We start from the raw sequence: 24,744 nt of genomic DNA on the forward strand, positions 1-24,744 counted from the left end.
GTATGAGAAATATCACCGAAATCTCTCTCTGAATGAGAAATCTCTCCAAGTGTGTGAAATCTCTCCCAAATCTCTCTCTGAATGAGAAATCTCTCCAAGTATGTGAAATCTCTCCCAAATCTCTCTCTGAATGAGAAATCTCTCCAAGTATGTGAAATCTCTCCCAAATCTCTCTCTGAATGAGAAGTCTCTCCAAGTGTGTGAAATCTCTGTCAAATCTCTCTCTGAATAAGAAATCTCTCCAAGTATGTGAGATCTCTCCCGAATCTCTCTCTGAATCAGAAATCTCTCCAATTGTATGAAATCTCTCCCAAATCTCTCTCTAAATGAGCAATCTCTCCAAGTATGTGAAATCTCTCCCAAATCTCTCTCTGAATGAGAAATCTCTCCAAGTATGTGAAATCTCTCCCAAATATCTCTAAGTATGAGAAATCTCTCAAGTATGTGAAATCTCTCCCAAATCTCTTTCAAATCTCTCTCAAAAGTTCCTTTAACTTTTTATAGTCTTTCGGGTCATCCCGACCCTTAATCGGGCCAAAAACCGCTTGAAACGGGTAAAATAGCCTTAAGGACCCGAAACCCCTCTTTAAGGCGTGAACCCTCTTAGAGCCGAAGGTCCCCTATAGGGACCGAACCCTGCCGAACCGAAGTTCCAAGAACCAGGACCGAACCTCACAACCAGGGACCGAACCTCCCTTCGGACCGAGCCTTCCCTTCACCTTCGCTCCATTTCGCCTTCGGGCTATTTCGGGGCATCGCACCTTCGGTCAATGACCAGAAGGGACCGAACCTTAGCCCACAATCGAGAGGTCTCGCAGAATGGCCTAATTCACCGGGTTCTCGACTACGACTTCATTTTAGGCCCGTTTTTCATTATTTTTGCATGGGATTTTCACCCAAAATCATGTTTTAACATATAAAACCCTATACTTCATGAATAATCACGTTTTTGAGTGTAAATCTTATCCAAGAAGAGTGGGTGAAATACTTGAGGTGGAGTGTTGACTTCACTTTAGTTTATGACACAAGCAACCACCCACACCCACTCCATGACCAACCCACACCCCCCACTATACCTGTTCATTCATCGTCCTTTTTCCCATCATTTGCCAACCCCATTCCTTGTCTAAGGCTGAAATCTATCCTCTCTCCTAACACTCTCTCTCATTTTCTCATTCTTCCACCAAAGATCAAACACATTTTCTCTCTCAATTCTCTCACTAAAATTCGAGATTTAAGGGCCTTCTTCCAAGCTTTTCTTCCACTTTTGATAAGTATATTCATCCTCGATATAATTATTTCACTTCCTTCTACTCCAATCATAGTTTTTCTTACACAAACTCCATCATATTTGTGTTAGATTCTCGAAATCTTCAAGGCATCTTCTTAGTGTTCTTGAGTAGAACACTTCTTTTCTTCAACATCCATCCACTAATAACACACAAGGTGAGTTCATACCCCTATCTTTTCATGGTTTTTATTAAGTTTTAAGGGGGGGGGGGGGGGGGAATACAAGTTAAAACACCAAGAACACAACTTAACTCATCCAACAAATTTCAATAGAAAAGTTTAACTCCATTCACGGACTGTTTTGGTCAACTTAAACATTTTACTTTTCAAAACTGTATTAGGTGCAAATAGTTCACGTTTATACCTTTAAAATCACTACTTGCACATCTCCATACGAACTTTCTACAATTTATGGTGATTTTTATAAAACTGCCTATCATTTCAGAAACGAATTCGGACCAGTCTTTGAATATGAATATTTTAACACAAGTAAAACTTCCAAAAATCATAATAAAAATTATGAATAAACTAGACACATTTTATGAACTCTCAGAATTTACGGATTAAGTTTTCAACTTCGTAATAGTTTTGTATGAATTTTTTAAAATAGTGCAGAACGGTTAAAAACTAGTTAACAGCTTATAACTTTCATAACACTTTGTATTATGTTGAGCAAAATGTATAACAATAAGTTCTAAATATTGAATGTATTTTCTTGTTAGTTTATCATCATAAACTGAAATTTAGTCATTCGTGATAAGGATTCTTCATTCATTCGAACACATATAATAAGCTATAATAAGCATAGTTTATGGATTTTTACTACATGAGAAAGGTTTTACTCTCAAAACAAATGGGATTTTCATATACTACATAATAGTAATAGTTTATGGACTCATAGCACTAATGTATTTTCATAAAAGGGGTTCTTTTACATTACAAATGTTTTGGATAAACTATAATAGGTATAATTTATGTATCATTTACATTTCAAACTTATTTACCAAAGGTTTTCAGTTTAGTTCACGTAAATCTGTTAATGAATAAATTTGTGAGACATTTGCTTCATGTTACCTTCATAGTAACAAAGTCAAAAGTCCTGTAAATTGTAACCAGAGTCTCTTGTAGGGAGAGCGTGATAGTTGTGTATAGATCTATATTGGGTCTGACAAGCCCCTACCTGAGCTGCTTGCAACAACTAGACCGACAGGTCTGAGGTGACAAGTGTCATTTAACGTGCGGTGCCTGAAGAACGTCGTATTACGAGGTCGTCTGAGTCTTAGCATGGTTATGATAGCTCATATGTGGTATTAACAAGTCATAAGATTTACGGTTTATACTTTTATATTAGCGAGTTATGTCGGTTTAACTCACGGAAATTACTTTCAGTATGGAAAAATACTTGTATATTTCGGTCTGGACATCTAAGGCTACATAACTTTTATAAGGTAAATATTGGATTTTCTTTGGAAACATATTTCTGTTAAAACTATATTCATCTAGAATTGTTGGACTTCGGCTATAATTGCTAAGTGTATATGCTAGAGTTATATAAGAATCGATTCATAATCGACTTAGAATTGGTGGGCCCGCCTTACCTCCTGTTTCTTGTTTGGTTGTGGACCTAGGGAAAACCCATTATATTCGACGGTTTATTTAGTTTAAATTTTATATAACTTATATACACTGGGTGATTATAGAAGGAATCTATGCGTCCTTCTAGGGTACATTATCGTATAACATAGAAGCATTCATTTCACACTTAATAAAGAAAATATTGGATTTTCTGGAAACATACTTTGTCGCTTTTTCAAGGAAAATGGTTTCTTTCTCAAACAAAAGTCTTATGAACTCACCAAATTAATTATGAAACGACCCAAAAATACGACCCAAAAATTTCATTTTTCAACATAACCAAAAACCATAATCTGAGTGTCATATCGTAAAACCATACATGCTATATCTCAAAATAATAATAAAACACTGTGCGGAAAACTGTATCATATCCATGTCATATACTGTATCAACTCCCAGGATAAAAGCTGAAGCTGTGGTGTGTGCGATGCCATCAACCCGAGCTCTTCCCTCTGCTGGCGGAAGTACCTGAAACCAAAACTAAAACTGTAAGCACGAAGCTTAGTGAGCTCTCCCAAATTACCACATACCATACAATAATATATCAAGCACATACTGGGGCCTTGCCCCCTCCATCGGACCGAAGTCTGAAGCTGACTGACTGGGACCTTGTCCCCTACATCGGACCGGAGACCGAAGCTGACATCGGACCGAAGTCCGAAGCTGACTCGGACCTTGTCCCCTACATCGAACTGAAGTCCGAAGCTGACATCGGACTGAAGTCCGAAGCTGACTGGGACCTTGTCCCCTACATCGAACAGAAGTCCGAAGCTGACATCGGACCGAAGTCCGAAGCTGACTGATCATAACATAAACGTATCACTTAACATGAACACACATAATCCTGTCTGAGCCACGAAGGCATCAAACATGCTAACTACTGCATCGGATAAAAATCTGGATACTACTGCTAGCTAAACGGGCCAGCATTGTGGCCTTAGACCCGTTCCTACTGAAAGGGAACTCACCTCGTGAACTGGCTGCTGAGTGAATAGCTCGGAGGGCTAACTGCTGCTGCTCCGGTATCTCCCCGGCTACAAGTCCATAAACACACTCAATCAAATACTAAACACTGCATTGGGTAAAATGACTCTTTTACCCTTGGTCAAAGTCAACTATCAGTCAAAGTCAACCCATAGTTGACCTAACTCGCCGAGTTGGGCCGCCAACTCGCCGAGTCCCTATTCTCACTCCTCGACCCTACTCGCTGCTACTCGTCGAGTATGGCATCGACTCGACGAGTAATCATTCGATCCAAGAACTCTGACAATCTTCATCCGACTCGCCGAGTCATATGAATAACTCGACGAGTTGTTCTTGAGCTTAAGAAGATTGCCTTGGACTCGCCGAGTTGTATGAACAACTCGTCGAGTCCCTCCATTACTGAGTCTACCCTCAAACTCGCTGAGTCCACTCCACTACTCACTGGTCCCACTCGACACCGCTCAAAAAGGAAGAAATCGGGGACTCGCGACTCGACTCGCCGAGTCGTTCTTCCGACTCGCCGAGTCACCGCCATGCAACTATTCTACACTCGATTCTACTCGAATCCAAAACATACAAATGATAGATCTGAGTCCAATAAGCTGATTTACCACATAAAGTTTCCAACTTTACGTGTACAAACTCATGAACAAGGGAATAAAGGCTAAAAGATGCTTAAAAGGGGTAGATCTAGGGTTAATATGCAAAATAGCTCCATAAAGGCAATAGATTTGGGCTCTACAACTCCTAAATGAACAGATCTAAGGTTATCTCGGCATAAGAGAGCTTCCATATCAACATAAGGCTTTAAGAAGGCATTAACAAGATCTAAAAAGGGGGTTTAAGGCATAAAAGAGAAGGAAATCCGAAAATACCACTACGAGCTCTTGCTTTCCCCTTGAATCTCTGCTCTACAATCCTTCTCCTTGCTCCTTTCTTCTTCTCCTTCTTCAAGCCTTCACAATAGCACACAAAAATCACTTAGAATCACTCAAGAATGAATTAGGGTTTTCTCACAGCTTTGGAGGGTGAAGGAGGCGAGATTGGGGGCTATAAGGTGGCTTAAATAGTGGGCAACTCGGGGATTTAGGGTTTCTCCCAGACAGACAGACTCGCCGAGTCCGGAATATGGACTCGCCGAGTCGCCAGCTAACACGTGCTCGAAATCCCGACCCTACTCGGCGAGTCAGGCTATGAACTCGCCGATTCCCTCTTGCAAAACTTCCAAAATAAATACCAAGGAAATATCATACCGGAGACGGGTCGTTACAATTCTCCCCCACTCATCTCAGACTTCGTCCTCGAAGTCTGCTACGGCTGAATCTGCAAATATCTCTGGGTAGTGCTCCCTCATCTCCTCCTCAGCCTCCCACGTCCACTCAGACCCCTTCCGGTGCTGCCACTGCACCTTCACTAACTGAACTTCCTTGTTCCTCAAGGTCTTGGTCTTCCGGTCCAGAATCGCGACCGGTCTCTCAATATAATTCAGGCTGCTATCAACCTGAATATCCTCTAGGGGAACGACTGCTGACTCATCCACCAAACACTTCCTCAACTGAGACACATGGAAAGTGTTGTGGATCTGACTAAGCTCCTCAGGGAGATCTAACCGATAAGCAACCCGACCCACCCGGGCCAAAACCCTGAAAGGACCAATAAATCTGGGGCCCAACTTGCCCCTCTTCCGGAACCTGATGACACCCTTCCAAGGTGAGACCTTCAGAAGGACCATATCCCCCACCTGGAACTCCAAGTCCGAACGCCTCATATCGGCGTAGCTCTTCTGCCGAGTCTGAGCAGTCTGCAGTCTACTACGGACCTGCTGGATCAACACAGTCGTCTTGAGCACCACTTCCGTGCTCCCGATGACCCGCTGACCGACCTCGCCCCAACAAATCGGGGTCCTACACTTCCTCCCATACAGCATCTTAAAGGGAGGTCGATCAATGCTTGCATGATAACTGTTGTTATACGAAAATTCCGCCAACGGAAGATACGTATCCCAACTGCCACCGAAATCTAGGACACACGCCCTCAGCATGTCCTCGAGAGTCTGAATCGTCCTCTTGCTCTGCCCATCTGTCTGAGGGTGGAAAGCGGTGCTGAAATGGAGACGAGTACCCATCTCGTCGTGGAACCGCTTCCAGAACCTGGATGTGAAATGGACATCTCGGTCTGAGACCACCGATACCGGCACTCCATGACGTGCCACAATCTCTCACACATAGATATCGGCTAACTTCTCCGCCGATATACTCTCCTGGATTGGGATAAAATGGGCACTCTTCGTCAACCGATCCATTACTACCCATATCGAATCCACTCCACGTGCGGTCCGGGGAAGCTTGGTGACAAAATCCATGGTGATGTCCTCCCATTTCCACACGGGAATGTCTAACGGCTGCATCCTGCCGTGAGGTCTCTGGTGCTCCGCCTTGACCTTCCGGCAGGTCAGGCATCTCTCGACGTACCAGGCGACGTCCCGCTTCATGCAGGGCCACCAATAATCAGGTCGAAGATCTCGATACATCTTCGTCGCCCCTGGGTGGATAGAAAACCGAGACTTATGAGCCTCATCCATCAACACTTGCCGTACTCCACCCCAGTACGGTACCCACACTCTCCCGTGAAGCGTCAGCAAACCACGACTATCATAATCAAACGAGGCTACTCGGCCCACGATCCTCTCACACTTCAGTCTCTCCTCCTTGAGGCCCTCCACCTAAGCCTCCTTGATCCGCTCCAACAACGGAGTGATCACTGTCATCCTCAAACATAGATCTCTGATAGGGGCCGCCGACACTTTGCGGCTCAAGGCATCGGCCACCACGTTGGCCTTCCCTGGATGGTAAAGGATCTCACAGTTGTAATCCTTTAGCACATCCAACCACCTCCTCTGCCTCATGTTCAGACTCGGCTGATCCATAAGGTACCTCAAACTCTTGTGATCCGTGTAAATAGTACAACGGACCCCATAAAGGTAATGCCTCCAAATCTTGAGGGCAAACACAACTGCCCCCAGCTCAAAATCGTGGGTAGGATAATTTGCCTCGTGAGGCTTCAACTGTCTCGAGGCATAAGCTATCACATGACCTCGCTGCATCAAAACTGCTCCCATACCGGTGATCAAGACATCACAATAGACTACGAAGTCCTCTACTCCCTCTGGCAAGGTAAGGATCGGAGCCTCGCACAACCTCTGCCTGAGGGTCTCGAACGCTGTTTGCTGCTCTGGACCCCAACGAAATACCACTGACTTCTTGGTCAGTCGGGTGAGCGGCACTGCTATCTTGGAGAAATCCTGAATAAATCTCCGATAATACCCTACCAACCCTAGGAAGCTCCGAATCTCAGATGGAGACTTCGGGACCTCCCACTGCATCACGGCCTCTATCTTGGCCGGATCTACCAAAATGCCCTTCTGGTTGACGAGGTGACCAAGGAACTGCACCTCACGCAACCGGAACTCACATTTGGAGAACTTTGCGAAAAGTCTCTCCCTCCTCAAAGCCTCCAGCACCTCCCGCAGGTGCTCCTCGTGCTGCTCCTGCGTCTTGGAATATACCAAGATATCATCTATGAACACTATCACTGACCGATCCAGCATCGGCCTACACACGTGGTTCATGAGATCCATGAACGCGGCTGGAGCATTGGTGAGCCCAAATGGCATCACCACAAACTCATAATGACCATACCTGGTCCTGAAAGCAGTCTTCTGTACATCCTCATCTCTAACCCGCATCTGATGATAACCGGAGCGTAGATCGATCTTGGAGAACCAAGACGCTCCCTGAAGCTGATCAAACAAATCATCTATCCTCGAAAGTGGGTAACGGTTCTTCACCGTTACCTTATTCAACTCCCGATAATCTATACACATACGATGCGACCCATCCTTCTTCCTCACAAACAGGATCGGCGCTCCCCAAGGCGAACTGCTCGGCCGAATGAAACCCTTGTCTAACAGCTCCTGCAGCTGTGTAGACAACTCCTGCATCTCAGGGGGAGCTAATCGATACGGTGCTTTGGCTATCGGAGCCGCACCAGGAATTAGGTCGATCCTGAACTAGACCTGTCTCTCAGGAAGTATCCTCGGCAAATCCTCGGGAAACACGTCCGGGTAGTCTCGAACAATAGGAACATCATCAACTGTCGTCTTGCCCTTCTCCCGGGCATCCAAGACGTAAGCTACAAAACCGGCGCAACCCTGCTGAACATAGCGCCTCGCCCTTGCGGCGGAACAAAAGGTCGGTCCCCGCTGTGGCCTCTCGCCCTGAATCACTAACTCTCCCCCACTGGGAGTGCGAACCCTCACTAACTGATGCTCATAATCAATCACCGCCCCATTGGGGCTTAGCCAATCCATGCCCACAAATAACCTTATTCCCTCGCAGGGGAATAGGTACCAGGTCCACTGAAAACTGCTCATCAAACAACTGAAGGGAACACCCTCTATGCACTCTGCCGACTCTCACGGTCCTATCAGCTGCTATCTCAACCTCTAATGGACAATCCAACTCTCCTGGAGCTCTACTAAATCTCTTGCTAAGCGCAAGCGATACGAATGATCGGGTAGCCCCCGAATCGAATAATACCATAGCAGAAATGCCGTTCACAGAGAACGACCCTGAATAAAACATACAATCATAAGCAATACTTAAATGATAATAATAATAAAGAGATGAAGGGAAGATACATACCCGCCACCACATCAGGAGTCGCTCGCGCCTCCTCTGCTGTCATCTGAAACGCCCTGCTCTTTGCCACTGGCGTCTCGGCTCGGCCCTGCCGGCCATCTGTAATCCTCAAGGTAGCAGGGGCAGGTGCAACCACCTTCCCTGCTGCGGCTAAGCTCGGACACTGGGACTTTTTATGTCCCCTCTGATTGCACTGAAAGCAAATCAGATCTGATGCTGCAACAGTAGTAGTAGGAGCCGTACAATCCCTACTCAAATGTCCAATCCGACCGCACTTGAAGCATCCGGAACTCCCTGCCTTGCACGCCCCCTCGTGCATCTTCCCACACCTACCACATCGACCGTGGTTCGGCTGTCCCCTGGACCTGTGATCTGAAACCCTGGGCTTTTTGCCCGAACCGCCTGAACCCGAAACCGCCTCCGGTTTCCTCTTCTTCTCCATCTCGAGATCAATCTCCCTCTCCCGAGCCCTAGCAATCATATCTTCCAGCGTTTTACAGCTGGATCAGCTCACAAACTGGCGGATATCGCTCTGCAACATCTCATGATAACGGGCCTTCTTCATCTCCTCATCAGCCACGTACTGAGGAACGAGAAGAGCCCTCTCCCTGAACTTGGCGGTGATCTCCGCCACTGTCTCTGTAGTCTGGGTGAGGTCCTGAAACTCCCTAGCCAACTGCTGCACCTCAATGACCGGTGCAAACTCTGCCCTGAACCTGGTAGAGAAATCAGCCCAGGTCATGGCGTCCAATGCTGCATCATCCCCAATGGCATGTCCGACCTCCTCCCACCAATCCCGTGCCCTGTCCTTCAGATGACAGGACGCCAGTCTGACCTTGTCCCCATCGGGACATCTGCTAGTGCGGAAAGCGTTGGCCACATTCGCCAACCATCTGGTACTCACTATGGGGTCTCGCACCCCATGATAGTCCGGAGCTCCACATGCCCTGAACTCCCTGAAAGTAAGGGTGCGCGACCCCATCATGGCCGCCACCTCGGCACGGAAGGTGCCCAATCTCTCATCCATCAGCTCTAAAATCCCCTCCTTGATCGAACCGAAGATCACATGAGTCTGCTCTAAAATGATACGAGTAATCTCTGAAGAAAGAAACTCTCTGGTCTGCTCATCCATGTGCTCACTCCCCGAGCCTAATCCTGATCCCTCCCCGGCACCTCCACTGCTGGCTGCTGTCCTCGGACGCAAAACCACCATACTGAAACACATCATAGCAATATCAGAAAACTGAAATATCTCAAGGGATCATTGATACTACTACTAGCTTCCTGGCCTTGTCTCGGCCGTCCTTGATTCGAGTACGGATCCTCTGCTTTCAGTAGTACGGGCCCATACAACCTTCCACATCTATCCGTACTTTCCTCAAGAACCGCCTTGACTCCACCAAGTCACTTCTACTACTGCTGATCTCTGCTACTCTCATCCTAGGCTTGCCCTAGGGAAACCTCAGACTCAACACAACTAGTCCTCAGCTGCTGAAGGCCTCCTTATAATGCTAATTAGCCACCACCTGAACACCATCACATGTGACGAGGCTCAGATAATCCTTCAAGTAAAAGACTCGTCCCTATAACGGTTGGACTCAAACAAGAGCTGCGCAATAGGGCCAAATCCAGCACTCTGAGATTATTCAACCCTGATTACATGTGATGTGGCGTATTCACCTAATGGCTAACTCCCACCGTTCAAAGTCCCACAAAGCACAAAGCAAGTAGCATTCGAATAAGGGAAACATACTCAGGCAAAACTATCCTCATAACGAGAAGCTACTCAAGCATACAATGCTAAGCTCTTACTATTAGGCATAACTTAAACAGGCTATCCTACTGCTGTCTACTCAATACTAGCATGCAATACTCATAAAGCTGTAACACATAAAACAGGTACATAAGGCATCCTCCTAGATCCTTAGTCCTATACTAGCATGCTGTTCTACTGAAACTGAAACTGAACAATTAACTTGTATGGGTAATTTGGGAGTACTTACTTGAGCTCGGCTGATCGCATGCACCACACCCTTATCTTGTTTAAAAAAAAATTCTTTCCTTCTAAGTGCTTTCAAAACTCTTTTAGAAAACATTTTCCTTTTTAGAAAAATCTTTTTATTTCCCCTTAGTTTGAGTTCAGATACACCCGGAAGTGTATCTGAATCCCTCAAACCAGGGCTCTGATACCAACTTGAAACGACCCAAAAATACGACCCAAAAATTTCATTTTTCAACATAACCAAAAACCATAATCTGAGTGTCATATCGTAAAACCATACATGCTATATCTCAAAATAATAATAAAACACTGTGCGGAAAACTGTATCATATCCATGTCATATAAAAATCAAGAACTAAATCAACTCCCAGGATAAAAGTTGAAGCTGTGGTGTGTGCGATGCCATCAACCCCAGATCTTCCCTCTGTTGGCGGAAGTACCTGAAACCAAAACTGAAACTGTAAGCACGAAGCTTAGTGAGCTCCCCCAAATTACCACATACCATACAATAATATATCAAGCACATACTGGGGCCTTGCCCCCTCCATCGGACCGAAGTCCGAAGCTGACTGACTGGGACCTTGTCCCCTACATCGGACCGGAGACCGAAGCTAACATCGGACCGAAGTCCGAAGCTGACTGGGACCTTGTCCCCTACATTGAACCGAAGTCCGAAGCTGACATCGGACCGAAGTCCGAAGCTGGCTGGGACCTTGTCCCCTACATCGAACCGAAGTCCGAAGCTGACATCGGACCGAAGTCCGAAGCTGACTGGGACCTTGTCCCCTACATCGAACCGAAGTCCGAAGCTGACATCGGACCGAAGTCCGAAGCTGACTGATCATAACATAAACGTATCACTTAACATGAACACACATAATCCTGTCTGAGCCACGAAGGCATCAAACATGCTAACTACTGCATCGGATAAAAATCCGGATACTACTGCTAGCTAAGCGGGCCGGCATTATGGCCTTAGACCCGTTCCTACAGAAAGGGAACTCACCTCGTGAACTGGCTGCTGAGTGAATAGCTCGGAGGGCTAACTGCTGCTGCTCCGGTATCTCCCCGGCTACAAGTCCATAAACACACTCAATCAAATACTAAACACTGCACTGGGTAAAATGACTCTTTTAACCTTGGTCAAAGTCAACTCTCAGTCAAAGTCAACCCACAGTTGACCTGACTCGCCGAGTTGGGCCGCCAACTCGCCGAGTCCCTATTCTCACTCCTCGACCCTACTCGCTGCTACTCGTCGAGTATGGCATCGACTCGACGAGTAATCATTCGATCCAAGAACTCTGACAATCTTCATCCGACTCGCCGAGTCATATGAATAACTCGACGAGTTGTTCTTGAGCTTAAGAAGATTGCCTTGGACTCGCCGAGTTGTATGAACAACTCGTCGAGTCCCTCCATTACTGAGTCTACCCTCAAACTCGCTGAGTCCACTCCACTACTCACTGGTCCCACTCGACACCGCTCAAAAAGGAAGAAATCGGGGACTCGCGACTCGACTCGCCGAGTCGTTCTTCCGACTCGCCGAGTCACCGCCATGCAACTATTCTACACTCGATTCTACTCGAATCCAAAACATACAAATGATAGATCTGAGTCCAATAAGCTGATTTACCACGTAAAGTTTCCAACTTTACGTGTACAAACTCATGAACAAGGGAATAAAGGCTAAAAGATGCTTAAAAGGGGTAGATCTAGGGTTAATATGCAAAATAGCTCCATAAAGGCAATAGATCTGGGCTCTACAACTCCTAAATGCACAGATCTAAGGTTATCTCGGCATAAGAGAGCTTCCATATCAACATAAGGCTTTAAGAAGGCATTAACAAGATCTAAAAGTGGGTTTAAGGCATAAAAGAGAAGGAAATCCGAAAATACCTCTAAGAGCTCTTGCTTTCCCCTTGAATCTCTGCTCTACAATCCTTCTCCTTGCTCCTTTCTTCTTCTCCTTCTTCAAGCCTTCACAATAGCACACAAAAATCACTTAGAATCACTCAAGAACGAATTAGGGTTTTCTCACAGCTTTGGAGGGTGAAGGAGGCGAGATTGGGGGCTATAAGGTGGCTTAAATAGTGGGCAACCCGGGGATTTAGGGTTTCTCCCAGACAGACAGACTCGCCGAGTCCGGAATATGGACTCGCCGAGTCGCCAGCTAACACGTGCTCGAAATCCCGACCCTACTCGGCGAGTCAGGCTATGAACTCGCCGGGTCCCTCTTGCAAAACTTCCAAAATAAATACCAAGGAAATATCATACCGGAGACGGGTCGTTACAAATTGTTGACACTTTTTCAAAACTACTTGTATTCTCAGGAAATCAGTGAAACAGGAAAACCAACAACATTTTGAGGATGAGACGATAAATCGTCAAACAGTTCATTTTGTCATCATAATGTAATTGATTTTGAAACTTGTAACCTTACTCCATGGTGTAAGCTTTTCAATTATATTTATGATGGTTGTATTTACTTTGAGCACTATTATATTCTTTGTTGTGATACTATACATGAAGTCCTCTACCCCCGGACGTTTCCGCCATCCTTGGTTTGGGGGTGTGACAGGTATGGATTATGATCTATACTCCAGGAGGGGCAGCAATTGAGTTGTCAACTAATTTCAGAGTCGGTATGAGTAGTCCGTCTGGGTGTTGATCAGAAAAGAATGGAGCTTCGGATTTTTGTCAACGTGTTTTCAATCATTGGCGATTCCTCCGTGTTTTAATTTGTCATATTGGGGTATTTCGAGATTTCGAGTTGTGTGAGTTGAAGATCAGTGGTTGAGGCAATACATTGTGAGATGTAGTGATGGTGTACCGAGCTACCCATGTATGATGTCCTAAATTTTTTGTCATGTTGAGACTCGAGTTGTGGGATGGCGAGCGGAGTACCGGGTGACTTTTTTTCCAGTGGGGATCCCTCGGTTAATTGTCGTCAGAGTCGGACTGTCTAAGGGTATAACCGTTTGAAGAAAAGTGCCTTGCCTACAAGAACTTACATCATGAAGTGGTGGTGCATAAACTGAGTGGGTGTGTGCACTTATTTATGTTGGGTTGCGGAGCAAGAGTTAGTGAACTCAGTGTAGTGTTGACTTGATGATGAGATTATGAGGTGATACGAGAGCGTGTGGATCCAAGTGTGGGGTAATCACTTGGGATTATCGGGAAAAACCATGGAGTGAGCCCATGGCAAGTCAGTGAGTAAGAGGGTGTTGTAAGACCACGGGGAGTCGTAGCATCCATGAGTCAGTAAGAGAAAGGGTATCGTGTGACTGCGGGGAGCCGCAACATATGTTAGTCAGAGAGAGGGTATCGTGATACTGCGGGGAGTCGTGGTATTCACTAGTTAGAGAGGGAGAGTATCGTATAACTACAGGGAGCCGTACTATACGTGAATTAGAGAAAGAGCATTGTAAGACTACGGGGAGCCGTAGCATCAGTGAGTCAGTAAGATAGTGTCGTGATACTGCGGGGAGCCGTGGTATTCACTAGTCAGAGAGGGAGTGTATCATGTGACTGCGGGGAGCCATAGCATACATGAATTAGAGAAAGAGTATTGTAAGATTACGGGGAGTCGTAGCATCAGTGAGTCAGCAAGAGAGTGTCATGATACTGTGGGTGGGGGGGCTGTAGTATTCGCTAGTCAGAGTATGGCGCAGAGGAGTTCTTAGGCTCGGGTAGCCTTATTGTTTCAGTATTCGGGAGCCTGGTTGCCGAACTAGGGGTGAGACAGGGGTCTCCGTGTCATTTGGGAATTGATATATCCCAGGTGAGTGGGGATTATCGTAATCGGAAGCAATTAGGGAGAAGGTGTGTGCTTAAACTCACGAATCTTGGGTCATGAGTTGAGTACCAGATTGGAATTGAGTGGTTCCAAGTCCACTGTTGAATCAGACTCTCGAGCTTGAGTTTGAATTCGTTCGTGTGTTGAGTATGCGAGATGAGGTTTCAGTTTTCTAGATGGGTTTCATTTTGAAGGATATTGATCTTCACCTGATTTCTTAAACCGGAGTGGGTCAGATTCGGGGGTATCAGAATACTCGCGAGACGCATGGAACCAGTGGGTGGTAGATGACAAAGGTCAGAAGCGAGACAATTTCAGATGAGTTGTAGCATTCTCTTGGGGTAAAGCGAACTTCGTGACTTGTGTGTCGCGATGAGCCGATATATTTATTGTGAAAAGGAAGATGGTGAGACGTTTTGGTTTTCTAAGAAGTAACCTTTGGAGGTTCATCTTTTGGGTCGGGAGCTAATGTGGCGCTCAGTATTTGAGGGAAATCTGAGCTTTCCTGTGGATGGAGCATCATCTAAAGGTATAAAGCTTAGATCTTTCTCATCCTTTTTGATTTGTGCATAATATGGTCCATTTAGGGTTTTTGGTCCCAAAGCTTGAAGCTTTATGAGTTGTTGCACTCCAGAGCCTAATATATGTCCTTATAAGTCCCTGACTTTATGAGTAAGAGCCACCTCATGCATGAAATATGAGTATTTTTAATCAAGAGAATGCGAGTTTCGGGTGTTTGTGACTTTATCAGCCATGCAAAGTCTTAAAGTCCCTGACTTTATGAGTAAGAGCCATTAGGGAGCCCAGATCTGATAAATGAGCTAAGGTCTTAACGGGTTAAGACCAAGAGAATGGATTAAGCATAACTGGGCGTACGCCCAACGTAATTCCAGTACGCCTCGCGTACTGGGTTGAGGTCCCCGATTAGATTCGTGCATGCTAGTGTACGCTGAGCCTACCAAGGGAGGTACACCCCGTGTAACCTTACTGTGGGCTTTTGGGTTATATCTTTTAATGGGCCTAAGGGATTGGGCCTGGATGTTTGGGCTTAGGCTTGTGTATTAGAGACTTTGAGTAGAGAAATATTATATTGTACTTTGGGCCCTTGAGTTGGGCTTACCATTTAGATTGATAATTGGGCCTTGGGAGAGCCCATCTATTATTGAGCCTTGGTGGGCCCAATGGGCTTTAGGTCATTGTTGGGCTGGTTAGTGGAAAACCTTTAGACCTAATAAGTGAGAGTTTTGGACTTAGTTCCTAATTAGGATAATTGTGGGTTTGGCACAGAGTTAGTGGTCAGTGCGTAGCAGCAGCGTCTATAGGAGCTGTTCGTCATCCGAGGTGAGTCTTCTCACTATACTTACCATGAGTGGTATCCTTGTGTGACTGTGATGTCTTATGTGCTTATTTCTGTATTGCTATATTATGCATTATTTCTCTGTGATTTATGCTGAGTAATGTTATTATGAGCTTGTTGAGTTAGGACCGGAGGGTCCGCCTGAGTTATGGGACCGGAGGGCCCCACTGGGACACATTGACCGGAGGGTCTTATTTGAGTATAGCCACGAGAGGTTAGTGAGATGTGTGTGGTATTTTGGGGAAATCACTCAGCTTCATGCTTACCGTGTTATGCGTTATGTTTTCAGGTTTCTCTTAGGATCACGGGAAGGCACCGGCTCGATTGTAATTTGTACACACTAGAGAAAGAGTTATGTTTTGAAGATCCTAGATAAACAAACAATTATGGAGATACGTTTTGTAAATTAAATAAATGAGATTTTGTGAAATGCATCATGAGAATTTTATGAATTTAAAATGAAAAATTTGTTTGGAAATTTACGGTGTTACAAATAAATTCCTTATATGATAAAATTTGATTAGTTGAATTATTTGGTGAATTATCTTGTGAATAAAAGGAATAGGTCAAATTTAGATAATCATTAAATTAAATGTTTAATTTAAATTATTTGCTATTTGATCCTATGTGTTTTGAAAAAGTTCAAAACTTGCCTTCAAGTTTTGAAATTTAGATTTTTAATTAAAAGTTTAATTTGAATTACTTAAATTTCAAACCCTAGAATTTTACAAGTTTAAAATTCAACCTTATACTTTATAATATTATAAGAATAATTATTATATATGTATAACTTAAATGGTAGTCTTACCGTTAGTATGCCTCATTCACAAAGTCGATCTATAAGGGCGGTATAAGGTTATGACTTATAAAATGACCATTTAATGGGTGTCCACTATCACCCACCGCTTCCTTGATTGGTAGAGGGTCGTTAGCCGAACGGGTAGGATAGGGCAACCCTTTCCTCATTAAAATTATAATGAATTAATGAAGTAACAAAACACTTTTATAAATTACCAAATCTTGGTTACTTTAGGAAAAATGTGGAGTTGGTGTTATTCCATAAAATTACACTTTGTACCCTTGCTAAGACATTAGTGGAGCGTGTGTGGTTAACCGGCACACTAATTGGGCTCTAAGAAAAGGTGGAAAAGGGTGACTCAATGTTTGCCATATATCGATGGAGCGTGTGTGGTTAACCGGCATATTGATTAGGTGACTGTAACATTGGGGGAACCATGTATATTTGCATGGTTATCCACAACTTGTTTGTGATCCTCGGCATCCCAATCACAAACTTAGGGCACAATCGAGATTGAAACATGCCGTTGAAAGTTCAATGAATCTCAAAAGATCTAGGAGTTTCAATTCATTTAAAACTTAAACCTTCAATTTTCGTTTTTCATGGTGGAAATTGGTAAATTGTCATTTACGTACCATCAAATGTTCTGCAATTTGGATTACTTCATCTATCTTCCAAGTTATAGAATATTGTGTTGGGTCCTAGCCTTAATATTTCATTTGGGTGTTTTATTAAGGACTCAATCAACTAACTTGAATTTCTCCCGTTTTGTAGATGTCAAAGTCTAACAACTATGGTCTTCCTGAATCCGTTGGAAAACGTTTTCCACTTGAAGATGATGTTGCACGATTGGATCATGGAAATGAGAATCATGCTTCACTACCTCCACCTCCTCCAATAGTTCTCCCTGACCCAGAAGTTCGGAGGCTTGAAAAGTTCAAGATCACTCAAGCCATATTGACAAAAAGACATGAAGATGGGAAGTCTGTGTGTGCACACGTCTTAGAGATGAAGTCCCAGGGAAGTTGGTTGTTGACTGGGTTCTTCAGTCACTTCCCGAATCATATGGTGAGTCCATTAGAGAGTACTATATGATGGATCACGACGTGACCTTCATTGAGTTGACTTATTTACTTATTGTTGCTAAATCAACAACGATTTGGTGCACTGGTCTAGCAAATGTGTCTGGTAAGTCAACCTCCCATGCTTCTATGGACATTGATGATGGAAACATTGGAAGTCCAAAAAAGTTTTCTCTACGCGACAGAAAGGCTGAGTCTGAGATTGTCCCGTGTACCATTCCAGAAGAGTCCATATGTTTCTATTGCCAAGAGAAGGGGCATCGGTTACGAAGCTGTCCCAATTATCTAAAGGATCGTGAAGATGGGAGAGTCAAGCTGTATGAATCTGCTTCAGGTAAAATCCACTATCTAACTCTATTAAGTTTTATGTTTTAGATTCTTAATACATGATATGATAAGATTACATTTTGATGTTTTGTAGGATCGAAGAAAAGAGAGGAAGCTTAAAGGAAGAAGCGTGCTGAATCTGATCGTGAAGAAATGGATTTCGATCGCATGGATTCGAAGATTGGATTTTCGAGCTGCTACTTTAGAGTTAAGTGGATGTGATTTTTAGTTATGTTATTTATGGTAGTGTTGTAATTGTCTAAGTAAGGAAAGATTCTCATCACCCAAGTTTCAATTGGACAGAAGCTTGGAATTACATGATTTGAATCATGTTATGTATGGAAATCTTGGTACTTGGGAAATTAAGACTAATTCCTTACTCACACAAGTATGTGAGTTAAGTGAAGGACTAAAGGTTCTAGTACGCCATCTTGTGCACTGGTCAAGTCCACCTCAAATAACAATAAGATTATTCATCATGATTTACTAAAAGTTTACTAAATGTGGTTATACTTACAAGATTAAGTGTAATTCTGAATCATTGAAAAGTTTCAATGAATAGCAAAACTGTAACATCCGGATTCCCAGGTATACTATTTTATTCATTTAACTCGGGATTTATTGAGTGACTCGATGAGTTGGTGCCTCAACTCGTTGAGTAGAGTTGAGACTGATGACGAGGATTAATGAGCAGACTCGACGAGTCTATGAGTTGACTCGCAGAGTCAGTGCTATTGATGGAAACCCTAAATTCTTGGGCTTATGGCCTATATAAAGGCACTTATAGCCTCATTTGCGGCTATCCTTCCTTGAGAGCAAACCCTAAACGACCCTTGAGCTGTGAGAGAGAGAGAGAGAGTGGTTAGCTAATTGTGAGATTTTGGTGCTCTTTATGAAGAGAAAGGAAGGATTTCAAGAAAAGGAACAAGAAGGTGTTGTTAGATCCGAGGTGGTTTCACTCCAGAACGTCTAAAGGAGGTATTAAGCTTCACCATTCTCATTTCTTCATGTAGATATTTTGTTTGTGGGAATCTAGGGTTTCTTCTCCCCAAATATGAGGACCTTGAATGATTCATGCTCATAGAGAGAGATGGACTTCAGATCTCGGTCATGTAAGGTCCCTAGAATCTAGATCTCTCTGCTTTATTCAACCATGTTAAGTGATATTGACTGAAGACCCTTGATGAGGTGAGATTTGGCATTTCAAGCTCTTAATTCCATGCATGGACGTAAAGCATGTAACTTTACGTGATAGATGAGCCTTAGGAGTATAGATCTAGAGTTTGCGTAGGTTCCCTGCCTTGGAATCGTCTGATTAAGGTGAGAGTCTGAATGGACTGGTCGAGTCAAAGGGCTTACTCGACAAGTCAGTTAGGGTTTTTTTGATTCAACTGTTGATGCTATTACTCGATGAGTTAGGGTTAGCTCAGCGAAACTGAATCACTTCAAAGAACGTAGAGAATCGACTAGACTAGGCGAGTCACTCGAGTGCACTCGGCGAGTCATGTCAATTTGGGAATGTTGACTTGAATTGACCACTGTTGAATTGAGAGCTTGACCAACATTAGTAATAGATATTGTGGAGGGTTAAAATGGACTTTTACCCATTTCAAGTGTTGGAAAAGAGTTAGAGAGACTTGTGATGTAAGAATTTTTAGATTAGTGTCTAAGCCTGTAACTATATTTGGTAAGTACTTGACTCGGTTGTGCATGGTCCTTTTGGGTTGCCTTCACTGAAGTAACATGATAGGATGATTTATGAATAGAGAGGTTAATATTGTTTATTAATATATTATATGAATAATATATTAAACGAGAAATTATAAAATTAAATTAATATTAGACAATAAATAATTAAGAAATTAATTATGTGGCTAAAACACATTAATTTAATATCAGGGACTTAGACTGTCAAATGTGTGATAGTTGAGTATTAGGCTGAGGAGCCTCTTGGACTAGGAATGGACGAAATTAGGATGTGTCCATCCATAATTTCGGCTATAAGGCCTTATTCCAGATGCTTCCTTGGATTTCTTAAGGCCTAAGCTGTCCATTACGGTTTTGACTGAAACCCTAGTAGCTCCAGTATAAATAGGATCCCAAGGCTTCCAAATTTCGGCCACTTGAACCCTAAGAGTCTTCATAGCCAAAATCCTGCCTCTCCCATCTCTCTCAGTTAGCATCCTCTTGCTTGTGGTGTTTGTAAGCAATTAGAGGAGTGACACTTGTGACTCTAAGCTCCAAGGACAAAAGATTCAAGCTTCCAAGAAGAGGTAATCATCTAGATCTGGTTTTGTTATGTTAATTTCGAATTATACTCACTAGATCTAGGGTTTGCAAGACTTGGATGAATGTATGTACAATAGAGAAACCTAGATCCAAGCATTAGGATTTGCATGAGCACATAGGATATTCTTGCGGCTCAAACCCATTAGTGGTATCAAAGCCAGGTTTGGTTTCTATTGTGTTGGTGCCTTGCGTGTTCATCCTCTCTTAAAAATTGATTTTTGTGCTCTCTGCTTGATGAACTCAGCGAGTCCCAATGTGGACTCTTCGAGTAGGACGAACTCGATTAGTCCATAAGGGGACTCGGCGAGTCGAAGCGTCAGACAGAGGGATTTTCAGGATTTCTTGTTGTTTTGCTTAAGGATAATTGCCCAAATTGTTTTTGACTAACAAAATCTGAATTTTATTACTGTTTTATGATTATCCTTACCAAATCAAAAGATAATTACCAATTGTTTGAATAATAAATTCCTTATTTGATAACATTTGATTACTTGAATTAATTGTTGAATTATCTTATAAAAATTGATTACGTCAAATTTAAATAATCATTAAATTAAATGTTTAATTTAAATTATTTACTATTTGATCCTTTATGTTTTGAAAAGTTCAAAACATGTCCTCAAGTTTTGAAATTTAAATTTTGTGATTAAATGTTTAATTTGAATCATTTAAATTAAAACCCTAGAATTTTACAAGTTTTAAAATTCAACCTTATACTTTATAATATTATAATATTAATATATATATATATATATATATATATATATATATATATATATATATATATATATATATATATATATATATATATATAACTTAAACGCTAGTCTTAGCGTTAGTAAGCCTCATTCACGATGCCAATCTATAAGGGGGTATAAGGTTATGGCTTATAAAATGGTTGTTTAATGGGTGTCCACTCTCACCCACTGCTTCCTTGATTGGTGGAGGATCGTTAGCCGAACGGGTAGGACAGGGCAACCATTTCCTCATTAATAAGTATAATGAATTATAAAAGTAACTAAATATTTTTTACAAAATTCCCAATCTTAGTTACTTTACGCAAAAGTGAATTGATGCAATTCCATGAAATTACACTTCATGGCCTTGCTAAGACATTAGTGGAGCGTGTGTGGTTAACCAGCACACTAATTAGGTTCTAAGAAAAGGTGGCAAAAGGTGACTCATTGTTTTCATAGTTCGATGGAGCGTCTGTGGTTAACCAGCACATCGAATAGTTGACTGTAACAATGAGGGCACCATGTATATTGCATGGTTATTCACACCCGCTTTATGATCCTCGGCATCTCAGTCACAAACTAGAGGGGCATATCGAGATTTAAACATGCCATTGAAAAGTTCAATGAATCTCAAAAGATCTAGGAGTTTTCAATACATTTAAAACTTAATCTCTTTTTCTTTTTTCATGGTGGAGAATTAGTGAATCGTCATTCACTTACCTTCAAATTATTTACTTGTTAGATTACAGCACCCCTTTTCTAATTTGTAAATAATGTTGTTGGATCCTAGCCCTAATTTCTCATTTGGGTGTTTAATTGGGATTCATTTCTAATCAAACTTTGTTCTTTTTCCTTTTTAGATGTCGAACAACAACAACGCTTCCGGCTTGTTCTCACTCATGAACTTGTGTGGGAGATTGATTTTTGACGGGTCCAATTTCAATGATTGGATCCACAACATCCGAATGGTCACTCGTTACGAGGACAAAAAGTATGTCCTCGATGAGAAGCTGAAGGAAATCAACATCAACAATGTCTCTACTGAAGAGATCGCCTCCTTTAACGCCCATGAGCATGATGCCACGAAAGTCCATTGCATCATGCTAGCGACCATGACTACAGAACTCCAGAAGTCCTATGAGGACATGTATCCCTATGAAATGCATCAAGACTTACTGGACCGGTACCACCAAAGTGCGAGGAAAGAAAGGTATGAGATCATCACTTCGATGATCACTACCGGAATGGGTAATGGAGAGTCCCTTACCGCTCATCTGCAAAAGATGTAGAGATATGTTGATCGCCTGCAAAGTTAAATGGTAACTTTGATGAAGAGCTGGAAATCGACATCATCCTTCACTCCTTGCTTCCTTGCTACAACTAGTTCTACATGACCTACCACATGAATAAGGAAGAGGTCACTTTGAGCAAGCTTCAAGGCTTGCTAAGGACTGTTGAGAGGAATCTCATGATGGGTTTTAGCCATAAGAACTTTCCTATGTGCGCATGCAAAACCCTAATGCTTGGATCTAGGATTTCTAATTAAACATTCTTTGAATCCAAGACTTCTAGTGACTAATTAGGTATAAGAACAATACTAAATCGGATCTAGAATCATACCTTTGAATCTCTTGTTTGATCTTGTTGTCTTGGAGCTCTAGAGTCACAATTGTCACTCCTCTAATGGCTTACAAACACCAAATAGCAATGAGGATGATTTGAGAGAGAGGAGACGGGAGGAATTCGGCCAGGGGTTCTCTACTTTAGATCAAGTGCCAATATCCCTTTACCATAGGGTCTATTTATACTTGTAGACTCCTTAAGGGTTACAGCTTAAACCCTAATTGGATAATCTTCTCTTAAAGCAATCCAAATCCATTCCTTAGATAGCCTTGGACGATTTTAAGCTATCCTTAGCTTCTAGAATTCATCCAACCCCTATCCAATATGAATTTACAGTCCAAAGTTTAACTATCAAACAATTGATAGTCTATACCCTCTTATTTAATTAATCTCTTTAAGTCACCAAATTAATTCTAATTAATTCTATGACTTATATTAATCAAATAACAATATTATTATTCTTTATATTATTCTCATAATATATTAATAATATTTATTCTCTCTTAATAAATCATCCTATCAAGTTGCTATGGTGAAGGCAACCCAAAAGGACTATGCACAACCGGGTCAAATACTTGCCTAATATAGTTGCAGCCTTAGACACTATTCCAACAGTCTCCCACTTGGATAAGTCTAGTAACTATATGCACAAGTACAATTCGATTGGCAATCGTAGCTCTCAAAGACGTTGTCAAACTCTGATCTAATCAATTTTTTCCTTTAGATAAGGGATCGTATAGTCCTCTGTTAGATATCATGCTGACAATTCTATGGAATGATTAGTCAAGCATTTAGGTTTCTCGATCTCTAATTTATTTGACATAGAACTTAATCAAACACATCAATTCAGTTCTGACCGGGCCCGGCACATAAGTCAAATCAAATCATCGAGCGGCCGAGATATCTCTTTTACCTTCTTAGATAAAAGTTACAGATAAACTTCGACTTATATACATTTACTTGTTCATCAACCAACTATACACAACAATGTGTTTTATAACACCGAGTTACTGATGCGTTTTAGCATTATCAATGTACAATCAATTTACAAATAACAAACCATATATCTAGGTTTTAAGACTATATGATATTATCGTCCTGCAATCACCCTTTTATATCATATTCCATAAGGTGATTCCAGCAAGCACGGGTTTGTTCCAATGCTCAAAACCAGTTCATAAGCACTCATGAACGTCACAACAATCTTTTTCCATGTCTAATACCATTTAGACAATCTACGCACCAATTCACGACAATCTTTATTCATATCTACTTCCGACATATGAACGATTGTGGACAATTTGAATAATTCGATTATTCTTAATAAACTCAATTATTCTGGAAGTCAAAACATGCAAAATGAAACAATAGTTAAACAATTAACATAAGACAGTAACATTACTCATAAATAAAACTCCTTTATTTAATCATCAAATGTTAATTACATTTATCTATTACACGTTTCTTATCCTATCTAATCTATGCTAATATCATCCTTCAGCCCAATACTCCTAGCATGCTGCAAGTGCTTCACCCTACTCAGTCCCTTCGTAAGCGGATCTACTGGATTATCTTCTGATGATATCCTCTTCACTACGAGTTGTCCTTCTTCTACACGATGTCTAATAAAGTGATATTTTCTGTCGATATGTCTAGATCTACCATGATCTCTCGGTTCCTTGGTCAAGGCAACCGCTCCTTCATTATCACAGAAAATCTCCATGGGCTCCTTTATGGCAGGTACAACTCCAAGATCACCGATGAAGTTCTTTAGCCATATTGCCTCCTTCGACGCTTCGCTCGCTGCAATGTACTCTGATTCGCATGTTGAATCAGCTATGGTTTCTTGCTTGGAACTTTTCCAAGTCACTGCTCCTCCATTTAGGGTAAAGACCCAGCCTGACTGCGAACGGTAGTTGTCCCTGTCGGTCTGAAAGCTAGCGTCACTATACCCTCGCACCTTCAAGTCATCACTCCCTCCGAGGACTAAGAAGCATTCCTTCATCCTCCGAAGGTACTTAAGGATATTCTTCACCGCAATCCATGCTCAAAGAGAAAGCTACATCAGGGCGAGTACAAGTCATAGCGTACATGATTGAGCCAACTGCGGAAGCGTATGGTAC

The sequence above is a fragment of the Lactuca sativa genome, chromosome 9, assembly GCF_002870075.4.
Source record: "Lactuca sativa cultivar Salinas chromosome 9, Lsat_Salinas_v11, whole genome shotgun sequence".
Lineage (NCBI taxonomy): Eukaryota > Viridiplantae > Streptophyta > Magnoliopsida > Asterales > Asteraceae > Lactuca > Lactuca sativa.